The sequence below is a fragment of the Desmodus rotundus genome, chromosome 8, assembly GCF_022682495.2.
Source record: "Desmodus rotundus isolate HL8 chromosome 8, HLdesRot8A.1, whole genome shotgun sequence".
NCBI lineage: Eukaryota > Metazoa > Chordata > Mammalia > Chiroptera > Phyllostomidae > Desmodus > Desmodus rotundus.
In genome coordinates, this window is record NC_071394.1 from 70,372,729 (window position 1) to 70,387,364 (window position 14,636).

Sequence of the window (14,636 nt, forward strand, 5' to 3'; positions counted from 1 at the left end):
GTTTAAGAATTTCAGGTTCACCCAGTCTTTAGGAAATGGGCAGTAATCTGGTCCATGGTCCACGGGGTTCCCTAATGTTATGATCACTTCTTCTGCTTTATGATCTTGCTGTCAAATTCAGGTTCTCCATCACTTACCAGACACTGACTTTCTGAGTGGGCCACAGAAATGCCCCTCCCAATGATCTTCTCCACCTACAACAGCCTTGGCAGCAAGGAACCCTTGACGATACGTTCAGACCATTAGTGTCCAGCCTTCCTAGCACCACTTTCGATGTAGCAATCCCTTCCCAGCTTTAGTGGAAACTATGGCCCTCCAACCCATCAGTCTCCCTGAGTCAGACCACACCTCCTCCTTCTCAGCCTAAGTCTCTGATTACACATGGTCCTATTCCATCTCCCCTAGGGTCCTAGAGCACAGGTTTCAAGCTGGAGACTGCCGGCTGGACAGTGCCCACAGATATGTCCTGTTTGGTGTTTTTTTTAATTCTTTAAATTTGTAACATTTTCAAATCAATAAATTTTACATAAGTCTGAACTTCCCTCCTCTCTTAAAAAATTGAAAAAATCCAGCCCCAGAGATCCCATATACTCTGATCCCCAAAATCATACAGCTGGGTAGAGGGTATCCCTTTAGAAGGGGTTTTCTCTCCCAGCTCATTTCTTTCATGGAGAATGACCTGCCTTCCCTAGGCACTGGGTGTGCCAAAGGTTGTACCATTCTTCCCTGGTACAGTGCTCCAGGACCCAAAAGCATGGACAGTCCTTGAGAGGGGATGAGCAAGCACCTCTCATTTTGTGTGTGTGCTTGTGTGTATGATTGTTTATTACCACAGTTACATTTTTAAAAATCAAGACATAATAACTTGTCAAACTTCTTAGTCTATTATAAAAGTAACAGAAAACCAATTTGTACTAGTTTAGGGAGAAAATGGGAATTTGCAAGGATATAGGGGTTTCCCTGAGAGCTCAGAGGTAAAGTAAGAAAGGCACAAGAACTAGCCTTTAGAAAGTCTAGATTATCTCTTTTTCTCTCATCTCTGCTCCTATGTGTCTGCCTCTTTCTTTCCCTCTCTCCTCAGAAGATCTGCTTCTAGGTGAAAGATGCTCAGTCACCACTTCCAGGAGTGTACATTAAAGGTCCATGTACTCCAGGACAATGACTCTCTCTCACTCGGTTCCACTTCAAAACTCCCAGGGAAGGGACTCTGATGGACCCAAGTTGAGTCAAGAGCCTGTTGCAAACCAATCACCTGTAGGCATGGGAGAGATCACATGTTATGGATCTGAATGAAGAGGATGTGTCCTTTAAGGCAGATTATTGTGAATGGGGAAGCCACTGGGAAGGTGTCCACGGGGTGGTGACACTAAAGTAAATAGAATAAAGCCACAGTTTCACCCTCCATCCACCTCGCCCTCACTTCACACGTGTCAGTGGTGAGGAACCCTTGTTATCAAGGCCTCTGTGGTCTGAGAATCTGGCACAGAAAATGGCACCAAAAGCACGCCATGAAAAAAAATCATTAAAAGTCTGCCTCTCTGTGAGGGAAGCAGTGCCAGACCCCATTCATACTCATCATTAATTTAGACTCAGGCCAGATTCTTTGGCTTAAGCTTACAGTTTAAAACTAATGAGCTTGGATGTACAGTCAGTGCATAGCTGCCTGTAGGTGATCTATGGTGATGTTGGCTTCTCTCTGGCAAATCCTTCTTTGAAAATTATTCTAGTTAATAGACTCTATGCAACCCAAACTACCCCTTGGAGGGCATTTGGGGCTCCAGATCTCCAGTTAGCACCTTTCTCTGCTTAATTATAGCATTATGGATATCTCTACACCCTTTGCTTACTTTGCCTGCTGAGGTGCTTGTTAAAAGCCAAGCACCACCTGCCTGACTCTGGTGAAGGTTAGAGATGAGGCCTTACATCAAGCAGAGAATAAGATGCCTGCCCCAGGGAAGAGTGGCTGGGGGCAGTGGGACAAACACCAGGCAGGAGAATTGGCTCTTGGTTCCTGGACTGTCTGGAGACTTTACCAAGAGCCTTTCTTTTGTTCTTAGAATAAAAATAGTAGCTGACATTATTGAGGGCTTTATATATGCCTGTCACTTTGTTTGGTGACCAGCCTCCAAGATGGTCCCTAATGGTCCTTGCTTTCTGGTACCCATGCTGTTAGGTAGCCCCTTCACATCATGAACCAGAGCTGACTCATGTGACCAATAGGATAGTACAGAAGGGACAGTGTGTGACTTCTGAGTTTAGGCCATAACAGGCATTGAGACTTTTGCCTTGGCCTCTTGAATAGCTTGCTCGGGATGGAGCCAGTTGCTGTGCTGTGAGGGCACTCAAGTGGTCTTCTGGAAAGGCCCATGTGCAGAGGAACTTCAACCAAGAGCCAGCATCAGCTTGCCAGCCACGTGTTCGAGCTATTGTGGAAATGGACATGTCAGCCCGGTCACCCTTTCAGAAGATTCTAACTTCCAGGTTTCAAGTTTTTCAGTGGAGGCCCCAGATATACTGGAGTGAAATTAAGCTGCCCCAATTGAGCTCCATCTGAATTATTTATGCAAACTGTGAGCTAAAATAAATGATTGTTGTCATTTTAAGTCATTAAGTTTTGGGGTGGTTTGTTACATAGTAATAAAACACTAACATGCTCCATTTACAGCATCATTTAATTTAATCATTGCAACAGCCTATCAGCTAGATGCTATTGTCAAAGATTTCACAAGTGGACTGAGGCATGGAGTTTTCTCATTTGCTGAGTCCACATAGTAAAGTACAGTTCAGTTGCTGTCCCTCAGTACTCACCCTTCCAGTCCTTGCCACATTCTGCTGCAGCTATTGGCAACTCTCCACCTGAAAGTGTTCTCTCCACCCCCACACATGACAGGCCAGAATTACCAGGAGTTAATGCTTTCAAGAGCATCCCTCAGCTAATGAAGGATATGACTAGTCATAGAGGATTAATCACCCCAGCTTCCTTGCCTTTTGGGTAGGATCACTCTGAGTCATGTTTTACATGGTTTCACAAATTCCCCAATAGGATAGACTCTCAGTTGCCCACAATAGGAATCTGATCAATAACACACCCTTCATCAGCCACCTTCCTTTCCTCGTTTCACTCTCTGCTCCCCAATAGTACTTTTGATTTTGTTTTTAATCCTCACCCGAGGATATTTTCATTCTCTCTTTCAGAGAGAGGAAGGAAAAGAGAGAAACATCCACGATATGAGAGAAGCATCAAGCAGTTACCTCCCTACACACCCAGACTGGGGATCCACACTAGGAAGGGATTGGGAATAATAGGTGTCTGAACTGGGGGTCACACATGCCCATGCTTGGATAGGGGATGAACCCACAACCTAGGTATATGCTCTGACCCAGAATAGAATCAGCAACCTTTTGGTTAAGGGCCAACGCTACAACCACTGAGCCACACCAGCCAGGGCCCCAACAGTACTCTTGGGACCACTTCCCAAAAGCACTACTTGCATTCAAGTCCTTGTCTTAGGGTCAACTTCTGGGGGAACCCAATCAAAGATAGCTAGGAAGGAGCAGTGCTACCTCCCAGGCTCCCTTTCACACAAGTTAAACTACTTAGTGTATGATTCTAATTTTCTTTTTTTAATATATTTTATTGATTATGCTATTACAGTTGTTCCATTTCCCCCCCTTTATTCCCCTCCCCCCTGCACAACCACTCCCACCCACATTCCCTCACCTCTAGTTCATGTGCATGGGTCATACATGTAAGTTCCTTGGCTTCTACATTTCCTATTCTATTCTTAACCTCCTCCTGTCTATTTTCTACCTACCATTTATGCTACTTATCCTCTGTACCTTTTCCCCTCCTCTCCCCCTTCCACCCCCCCATGATAACCCTTCATGTGATCCCCATTTCTATGATTCTGTTCCTGTTACACATGTTTGCTTAGTTTGTTTTTGTTTTAAGTTTGGTTGTTAATAGCTGTGACTTTGTTGTCATTTTACTGTTCATATTTTTGATCTTCTTCTTTTTCTTAGATAAGTCTCTTTAACATTTGTATAATAAGGGCTTGGTGATGATGAACTCCTTGAACTTGACCTTATCTGGGAAGCACTTTATCTGCTCCTCCATTCTGAATGATGGCTTTGCTGGATAGAGTAATCTTGGATGTAGGTCCTTGCCCTTCAGACTTTGAATACTTCTTTCCAGCCCCTTCTTGCCTGCAAGGTTTCTTTTGAGAAATCTGCTGATAATCTAATGGGAACTCTTTTGTAGGTAACTCTCTCTTTTTCTCCTGCTGCTTTTAAGAGTGTCTCCCTATCTTTAATCTTTGGTAATGTAATTATGATGTGCCTTGCTGTGTGCTTCCTTGTGTCCAATATTTTGGGGATTCTCTGGGTTTCCTGGACTTCCTGAAAGTCTATTTCCTTTGCCAGATTGGGAAAGTTCTCCTTCATTATGTTTTCAAATAAGTTTTCAATTTCTTGCTCTTCCTCTTCTCCTTCTGGCACCCATATGATTCAGATTTTGGAACTTTTAAAGTTGTCCTGGGGGTTCCTAATCCTCTCCTCATTTTTTTGAATTCTTGTTTCTTCATTGTGTTCTGGCTGAATGTTTATTTCTCTCTTCTGCTCCAAACCATTGATTTGAGTCTTGGTTTCCTTCCCATCGCTGTTGGTTCCATGTACATTTTCCTTTATTTCACTTTTCATAGCCTTCATTTGTTCCTCTATTTTGCAACCATACTGAACCATTTCTGTGAGCATCCTGATTACCAGTGTTTTGAACTCTGCCTCTGATAGGTTGGTTATCTCTTTGTCACTTAGTTGTATTTTTTCTGGAGCTTTGATCTGTTCTTTCATTTGGGTTTGTTTTTTTTTTTCTGGTCTCTGCACACCTGTTATGTAGTAGTAAGAGGCAGAGCCTTAGGTATTTGCTAGGATGGGGCAACCCATGTCGTTGCATTGTGGTGCTGCTGTATGTGGGGGACAGGTGTGAAAGGGAACGATGCTGCTTGCTAGGTTCTTGGGCAGCTTTCAGTCATTTCCCCCGCTAATCACAAGCAAACTGAGCCCTTCTGGTGCTGATTCCTGGGTGGGTGGGTTTGTGCACATTCTAGCACCCTGTGGGTCTCTCCAACAAACTCTCCTGTGAGGCTGGGAGTTTCTCCCACCACCTCTACTCCCACAGGTGTTTTCAGTCAGCGGCATTGAGGCTTCATTTCCCCATACTGTAACTCTGGGTTGCGTGTTCTATCTCGTTTCGCAGTTGTTCCTCCCAGTTTATCTGCACAGGAATGTGGGGCCACCCAGTCCACAAGCCGCCATCTCCCCTGGTCCTCCAGCTGCCGCTTTGCCGAGAGTCCTCTCCACCAGGCTGCCTGTCTCCACCCCTCCTACCAGTCTGGATGAATGTTTCTTCTTTAACTCCTTGGTTGTCGGACTTCCATACATTCAATTTTCTGTCTGTTCTTGTTGTTTTCTGTTTTTAAATTTGTTGTTGTCCTTCTATTGGTTATGCAAGGAGGCACAGTGTGTCTACCTATGCCTCCATCTTGGCCTGAAGTCCTAATTTTCAAATACAAATAAATCCAATACCTGATAAGACTTTATAATTAGCCACATTTTTAATCTCTCCACTTATGTAAATCACTGAGCATTAACTAGGTAAATATGAGGCAGGGGGATTTTATTCAATGTTCATTTGTATTTTCTTCCCTAATATCAGACAGTCAGGAAGTTCTCCAACTCTGGCTTTTTGTTTTCAGGGATGTAGCTAGGTCAGAGAGCAGAGCTGGTTCCTGAGTTTCTGCCAGGAAACCCTCCTGTCAAAGGCTGTGAGCTGCAGCAGCACAAAGCCCTGAAGGGCAGCAATGAGCAGTCTCCAAAGTCAGCTGGAACTGAGCTTCCCAGGCTCATCTTCTCATTTGCTCTTTTGAAAGCATCAGTGCCTTCAGCAGCCTTAGTGAGTTTGACCAAGAAGCCAGTGGCTCTGAAATTATCTACCTGGCTCTGCATTCGCCCAAAACTTTTCATTCTCCTCTCCCCTGAGCCCTCAGCCCTCCCTTATGCTCCCTGTCCTCTGCCTGCCCACTTCCCCCAGCTGAGCTCAGGCCTCACCTCCCTAATTTAGAAGCAGTCTCACTTCTCACAGGTACCACCCCATCTGCCTGCACCTCTGCTGCCAGGGAGTCTCAGAAGAATGCAGCCTTCCTGTCCCATACTTTTCTCCCAATAATACCACTTCCAGAGCCTACCTGGAATGCCTCACCCTTTTTCTTAAAATTGGAAAGAAGTAGAAAGAAAGTAACCAGGCCCTGGCTGGTGTAGCTCAGTAGATTGAGACTGGACAGAGGGAGAATTTGAGCTCTGATACATCCCAGTGATGGTTTAAGCTACCCCAAGGGACACACTGGAGTTAAAGTTGGACTGGCCATTCAGAGTTGGTCTTAGTTGGGATGAGGGAGGCTGTCCTTAACATCCCCACGTTGATCATTCACTGGATACTGCCACCTCCAGAAGGTGACATGGTATTGAGAGGAAGGCTGAATTTATCAGAGGCAATCCCTGCATTGCAGGAGCCAGTGATTCATTCCTAAAGGGGGACATTCCTGAAGGGTGGCACTTCATCATGTCTACTCAGTAACATTCCATGAGCTTCAAGAAAATTAGTGTTCCTTGTCTTGACCCCTTTTAGAATATCACTTGGCCATCCCATCACTGACCCTTAATGGATTTGAGAAGTTGAATAATGTCTTACTTCTTGGAACCAACTTTTCAATATTGAACAGGCAAATTTGCAGAGACTCCAGATCAAAACCTCCCTTCATGTATGGTCATTAGGGAATGAATGTCAGATTGCCCCTGTCAGTGAAGCCATTTGCCCTCCTCATCTAGGTAAGGGCCTCTTGGTATTTTTCTTTCCTCTAAATGGATTTCTATTCCTTTCTTCTTTGTGGGAAGCTGTGCTGGGTAATCTCCAATTTTTGTCATTCTGTTCTGTGCCCCACGAGAGTCTATGTTTCTCCAGCATTTTAAAAGGCATGATGCCTATTAATAATCATTAAAATGCCTGCCCCATCATTTCAGTCTTAATAAATGTTTCTGGAAAGAATAAATAAATATCTCTGAGCTGCAGCTTCTTCATTTGCAAAACGGGTAATTACCCTCATTTAAAAAGCTTGTAAGGAATGTTTCATTATCATCACAATTTTACAGGGTGGAAATTGAGGATCAGAGAGAATGAGGAACTTTCCCAAGGTCACACAGCTGGGAAAACACAAAATCAAACATCCGGGTCTCTTGATATCACACTGCAGCCTACCACCCTTCAGGAGAAATGCAGAGAGAGCAATGCACCCTTGGTCAGCAGGAAACTAAGGGTGCTAAGCCCAGAAAGATACATTGATTTGTCTTTTCATTTTAATTATTCTCTAAAAAAAACCACACACACACACACACAGTGGAAGTCTTAGGAATCTGGAATGAAACATTAATTTTTTTCATTCATATCATGGCCCTAGAAGTCCATGATTATGTGGATACTTTGCCTGTCCTTGTGATATTCCAAGGCCCTTCTCTCACCTCCCTGTAGCTCTGGTTAAAAGGGTGACTCACTGGACTATGAAGACATGACAACATTTGTGGGTTGTAATTCCAGGTACATGTCTTGCAAAGGAGCATGCTTCTAAATGTCTCACAGCTTCAGTTTCCTCCCTGTAAAATGGGAAAAATTATTTACTTAACAAGGTCACAGTGACAATCAACTGAACAACAGAAAAAATCCCTAGTTCAGTGCCCAGTACAGAGTGGCCACTCAGTAAAGATTAAATCCCACCCTATCCACCTCCAAGGGCCCCACTTCCCTGGAGGCAGCAGAGGGGTAGCACATAAGTTGTTGATTTACAATCAGCCAAACTAGGGATGGAAGTCAAGTTGGGTCCTGTTGATGTCTGGGGGATGTTCTGTTAGGTTAGAACACTGTGAGCAAAGCTGCAGGAATCCCAGTGTGGGGCTCAACAGCACCTTGTCAAACCTGACAACCACTGTCTGATTGAATTTCTTCAAGAACCACTGAGAGAGGAACCATTTACAGGAACTCACTCTAAGAAGGACTCAGAAATGGAAATTACTGGGAAGAAAAAAACCGACCATTTGGGAGGATTTTATAGGAAGAATGTCAAGTATTTCCTAGCCTACAAGGCCCTGTCAGCCTCTATGGGTGGGAGGCAGAGGGATCTAGAAATTGTTTGGTTACAAATGATGATAACCTGCTCACACTGGCTATTTGGGGGGAATTTAGGGAAATGATAAGCCACCAAACTTATGATAAAGTGTTTTTCAGCCTTTCAAGGCCAGGCAGGTTCATGTGGGATTTGGGCAGATGGAAGAAAATTCGCAGAGCTGTGGGGATGCCTAACATGCCTTTATTCATGCATGGGGTGATCCACACATGCTGCAAGTTGTGTGTTCTGCTACGGGAAGTCCCAGCTCCCTTATATACCAAATGCACACAAAGCCAGCAGGATGCCAAGATATTTTATAACAAAGCATGATTTGGCACATGCAGGCCCATTCTCAAGGTTATAGGAATACTGCTTAGTTGCCTGGACATCTGGATGAGGGAGACTGATTGACTCCATTTTCCTTACAGTCCACCCCTTCAGAGTTCCTCACTGTACAATCTACTCAAAGGTGTCTTCTGTGAGGGTCCCTTAGAGAGGAGGGCAGAGCCCTGCACCCAAATGCCCCAATAGCAGTACAAACGGCAACAGCACACAAGCAGAACACAAGTGCTGCTGTCCAAGACAGCAAGGACCCACCACTATTCAGGTTTTCAAAAGCACAGGTCTCAGAAGCTAATGCCCATAAAGCTTGACTAACATTGTGGTGGACATCGGGAACATATACACAGCATTCTGCCCCTACTAGGGAACATACCTCACATTGGGATGCAATAAGCATATCTAAAGCCATATGATTTTTCAAGCTACTTTTCTCAATTGATATGCTTCCTCATTTAACAGGCTTAAGGAATCATGTGTTGCATTCAACTCAGGGGCAGTGTGCAAAGCCAAAGCAGTTATTTCAGTCTCAGTGACAATAGAAGCAGATTGAGGAGAAAAAATAGCTAATGGATGGTACCACCAGGGAGTATGCTTTACCCAATGTCGCAATTTAAATGCTTCCCAATTGGTTGGCTGGACTACAAGGGTTTTTGAACTCAGGCAGGCAAATAGGGCCATCCTCAGGTACAATGGCCAGTCCAATTTCCAGCCACCCATATGAGCCACACACCCAGATGGCCATAGTGGGAACTGCGGCCCACATATCATTCCATGCCTCCCAGGAATGCTTCAGAGTCTGAGTTTGACACAGACTTGTCGGACCCCAGCCTACTTGGGCTTGTCCTTTGAGGTTCTCAATACACAGGGGAGCTGGTCCAACCGGCTCCACAGCCTCAGCCAAGAGCCACCCAAAGCCATCCCATATGGAGTAGCTGACTAACACCGGGACTGGTCATACCGCTGCTTTGCCCCAGCGTAGATGTCAATCCAGGTTGTATTCCATAAGGGATGTGCACTGTTCTACTGCTTCTGTAACCAAGTCCAATTTGAGACAGAAGCTGGAGAGATGTGCCATGGGAAGCCGGCAGATGTGCTCAGGAGGATTTTGGTAGAGACCCAGCATACTGATTAGTTAGTCACTAAGGCAGAGGTATGAACCCAGTCCACTAAGGTGTTACTTTGCACCCTATGAGCGAAAAGACAAAGCAGTTATTGGACCTAACAATGGCAAATCACAATCCTCAGCAATATACAAGCAAGCTTCTGGTCAGCCAATAAGTCAGTGGTTGGCAGAGGGGGTCTTCCTGGGCGTGAATACCATACTTTGCACACCTCAACTGGGGGTTCAGCATCTATTTGCAACAATAGAGGAGAACTCTAAATGGGCCCTAAGGATATCACAAAGGTGACACCCAGAAGCATTTTGTGGGCTGCTGGACCTGGGTATGTTGCCTTTAAGATTGGGGGCCACATCCCAATCACCCAGGGCACTATTTGCAAGTTTCTCTCCACCCCTTGTCCTCAAGGGGCAACAAGGGCCACCTAATGCATGTGGGGGGCTGTTTGCCCTTGCTCCAAGCCCTTGGGTATAGGCAATAGAACATTTCCTTGTTTTCCCATGCCTGGTTTCAGCAAAGCATCTTTAGTCTGTACCTGCAGCTGAATTGGAGCAGCAGTTTGGTGGAGTAAGGCTTCCACCAGAGCTGGCCCCGCCTCTGACTTCTCTCATTTAGAGTCCAGAGGACAGCCAAAATTATTTCGTCCAACCCCCCAGTGTAGGGGTGGCAGCTGTGGCTCGCAGGCCCTGCTTGAAGAGACCATTGTACCATTTGATCATTCTGGCAGCTTGAGGGTGATAGGCCACATGGAACTTCAGGTCAATCTGCAGGTCTCAGGCCCAGTGTTGCACCAAGGCCCCAGTAAAATGCATCCCCTGATAACTTTAATTGATCAAGGGTCACCCATAGGCAGTGCATAAATGCTCCAGCACAGTGATTACTGCTTTCTCATCTAGGTGCTGTGTGGGGTATGCTGCTAAAAGTCCAGTAGCCATATCCACACATGTGACTGCATACTTATACCCCTCTGAACTAGGCAGGGGTCCAATGACATCAACCTGCCACTGGGTCAGCAGTACCCATCCCAGCACCACCTGTCTGGTAGTTCCCACAGGCTTCCAGGGATGCTCTCACTGGCAGACAACACAGGTCTCACAAGTTTCCTGTACCTCTGCTAAGGTGACATGTAAACCCCAATCTTTTATAGAAGACCACATGGCTTTCTGTCCAGCTTGTAAGAGGCGACAGTGTAGCCACTGGACGACTTCTGTTCCTGACAGGCCAGTAGGCACCTTTTCCAGCCACTGCACCTTGGCTAGAGTATCAGCCTCATCATTCCCAGGGGTACCAAGGAGTGCATGCCTGGTCACATGATATACAGTGATTTGTTTTTGGTGGCCTAATTCCCAGAGGTCTTGCCATAAGGCCTGCCCCCATAATGGCCTATGTATAACCATCCATTTATTTGCATGCCATGTACAGATCCACAATGTTAATCCCTGGTACACTGCCCAACTATCTGTTCAAATAGTCAAGGGTGTTGCTTCATTGGCAGCTGCAAGCCACACAACTTGCAGTTCTGCCCACTGGCTAATTTGACCTATTCCAGTATCAAACCAGATAGTGTCTGTTTCTGGTTGAATTGCTACAGCAGTCCACACAGCAGGCTGGACCCTGCTGGACCCATCAGCATACCATTCATCTGAGGGAATAGGTCCCTGCCCTTCACGGAATGGGCTAGGTTGCATTTCTTCTATAGGGGCAGGAGCAGTATGTAGGTAACAGGGCCCAAAACTTCCTGCAACTCGGCCCGTAGGGGGTGAGTCAAAAATGTACTCCTTTGTTGCAGATAAGCCCCCACTTAGCCAAAGTGGACATCTGAGCCACCCCCCTGTGAGGCTTGGCCATCCATTCTCAGACTCAACCTGCAATGGGGTAAATGGTCCTTACTGTCACAGGAGCAGTTCCTATTATAGCTGCTGTGTCCAACAGGGCAGTGTACACTGAAGCCAGTAGGTTTTCAATCAGGGAGTACTGCACTTCTGCTCCTTTCCATAGCTGGGACCATAAACCCAAGGGTTGACATAACCGTTCTGATTGCTGCCACAAATCCCACCCAAAGCCTTCTTGTGCCATGTACACATCTAGCTCACAGGGCCTAGCAGGATCCAGAGCATGCAAGGCCTGAGCACATTTAATGATGCGCTTTGCTCCTTGGAATGCCAGTTCCAAGGTTGGAGTCCAGTCCCAGCTTGCTTACATTTTTACCAAGGCATACAAGGGGTGAACAACTCGAGCAAAGTAGGGCACAAATACTCTCCAGTACCCCAGCAGACCCAAAAATGACTGGAGCTGCTTCACAGTGGTACGGGTAGGATACGTCTGAATTTTATCTATCACCACATTAGGGATGACTTTTGTCTTAGGCAACTAGACAACCCTCAAGAATCTGACAGACAATCCAGGCCCTTGCAGCTTGTCTTCTTTGATTGACCAGCCACATGACTTCATGTGTGACAACACTTGTGGCACTGCTTTCTCTAACTTTGTAAGAGAATCACTGGTTAGAAAAATGTCATCTATGTAATGGAAAAGGTGCACTTCTGCAGGCTGTGGCCACTTAGCCAGGTCCTCCACCACAAGCCTATGACAGACAGTCGGGCTGTGCAAGTACCCTTGAGGGAGCACTGTAAAGGCCCATTGTTGGCCCTTCCATGTGAAGGCAAACTGATCTTGACTCTATGGCATGATATCAATGGAGAAAAAAAGCATTTGCTAGGTCAGTACAAAGTGCTAAGTTCCCAGCTCATTAGTTAACCCGTACATCAAGACCGCCACAGAAGGGATCGCCGCATGTATTTGAGGAATGATTTTATTGAGCTCCCATTAATCTACCATCATTCTCCATGTGCCATCAGGCTTTCTCACTGGCCACATGGGGGAGTTAATGGGACTGTGACCAGCCCTAATTATCCCCACCTTTTCCAACTGTCCTATAGTTGCTGTAATTTCCTCATGTCCCCCAGGCAAACGATATTGCTTCCCCGCTGTTACCCATTGTGGGGGTGGCAACTGAGGGGTGGGGGATGCTCAGCGTGTCCAGCCCCTAAAAGGTCTGACCACATCTGTGTCCTGGTCATTCACACAGGGGTGCTATTTGACTGAGAGACAGAGGAAGCACGGGACACCACCTGCACTCCTTTCTGCTACCGATGGGTCTCCACCTCCCCCAGGTTCCCCACCATCATGGTGATGTCATTAATGCAACAGTGGACATACAGAGCCAAGATCACCATGAGGGATCCAAAGGAGGTGGAAGGGGCATGTTGCAACACTAAATCCTGCATCCCTCCCATAAACCATTCATCACTGGGGCCCTGAGTATTGGGATTGGACACAGTCTGGTGCATGTGCAACTCCTGCAGGATTTGCACTAAGTCCACAAAGGACTGCCATTTACTCACTGGGCCTGACATGTCTCCTTCATCTGCCCAGACAGTACCAATAGCTGTCATGACCCACTTCAACAGAGAATGTGATCCCCTCCCCCTTCTGTGCTGCCAGCTATTCTGCAGCCGTTGGCCCAGAGAGGGGTGAGTCATGATGGAAGCTAAGTTTCCCCTCTCATTATCAGTGCACATGATGCTATCCACCCCTAAATCCCAAAGGCATAAGAGCCACACTGCTAAGTGTTCCCCTGGTCGCTGGTGAAACTGATACACAAAATCAACCAGTTCAGCCTGCATATAGGAACAATAGGTTGTGTGTTCAACCATTTGGGTAGGACCAGCCGGATCTCCCCCAGGCGTCAGGGTATCTGTGACTTCATCTTCTGTAGCACTACTGAGTGGGCCCTCAGGGAACTTGGTTCCTTTCCGTCCTTCTCCAACTCATCTACTGCCACGGGGGAGGGAGAGCACCACGACTCCACCATTCGGAGATCTTCCTTCAGGTTGCAGATCCTCATCTCCAAAGCTTCCTCTCCTCCTTGGAGTGCACGTAACTTTACTGCATAGTGCAATGCAGTCTCTGTCTCAGCTCACAAAGCTGAAAGAAACACCCAGCCCATGCCCCCATGGCTACCACAGTGCTCGGCTTCTCTGGGGTCTCCCCTACCACCTGCAGAGCCTTCTCTATCATGTCAGGTGTGCCACTATCATTGGGCCACTCCTGGGGGGGGAGTCCACACTGCCAGGAGACTCACCACTGGATATGACATACTGGTGACCAGCCACCCTTCCAGAACCCCCCCAAGGGGCCTGATGGCTCCTCCAATACTGTACTTTGACGAATCCTGTTGATGGTGGCGCCAATTGTCTTGCAGCCTTTCAAGGCCGGGCAGGTTCACATGGGATTCAGGCGGGTGGAAGAAAATTCGCAGAGCTGTGGGGATGCCTAACATGCCTTTTTATGCAAGGGTGGGGCAATCCACCCACACCGCAAGTCGCATATAGTGCTGTGGGAAGACCCAACTCCCATATATACTAAATGCAGAAAAAGTCAGCAATGTGACAAGATGTTATATAACAAAGCATGATTTGGCACATGTGGGCCCATTCTCAAGGTTATGGGAATACTGCTTATCTTAGTTGCCTGGACATCTGGGAAGGGAGCCTGACTGACTCCTTTTCCCTACAGGTGGGAAGCAGGCACTTCCCAGAAACAAACCTTCTTACTTCAAAGAGAGAGAGAAATACAGGCAGATCTTGTTTTATTGTGCTTCTCTTTACTGCAATTCAAAAATACCATGTTTTTACAAATTGAAGGGAAGACCCTCCAGCAGGCAAAAAGACAACAATGCACCTTCTGCTGAGACTTGCTTTGCAGTGGTGGTCTAGAGCCTGACTCACAATCCCTCTGAGGTATGCCTGCCTTCCAAAGGCAAGAAACTGGCCAGTATTCACTCCTGGTCCATCTGCAATGAGGGGCAGACTCCTGCAGGTCCACTGTGGATGCAGGAGCCTTCCATCTCCTGAAGCTTAAGGATGGCAATTCTCAGACATGGACATGAATGCAAAGGCGAGAA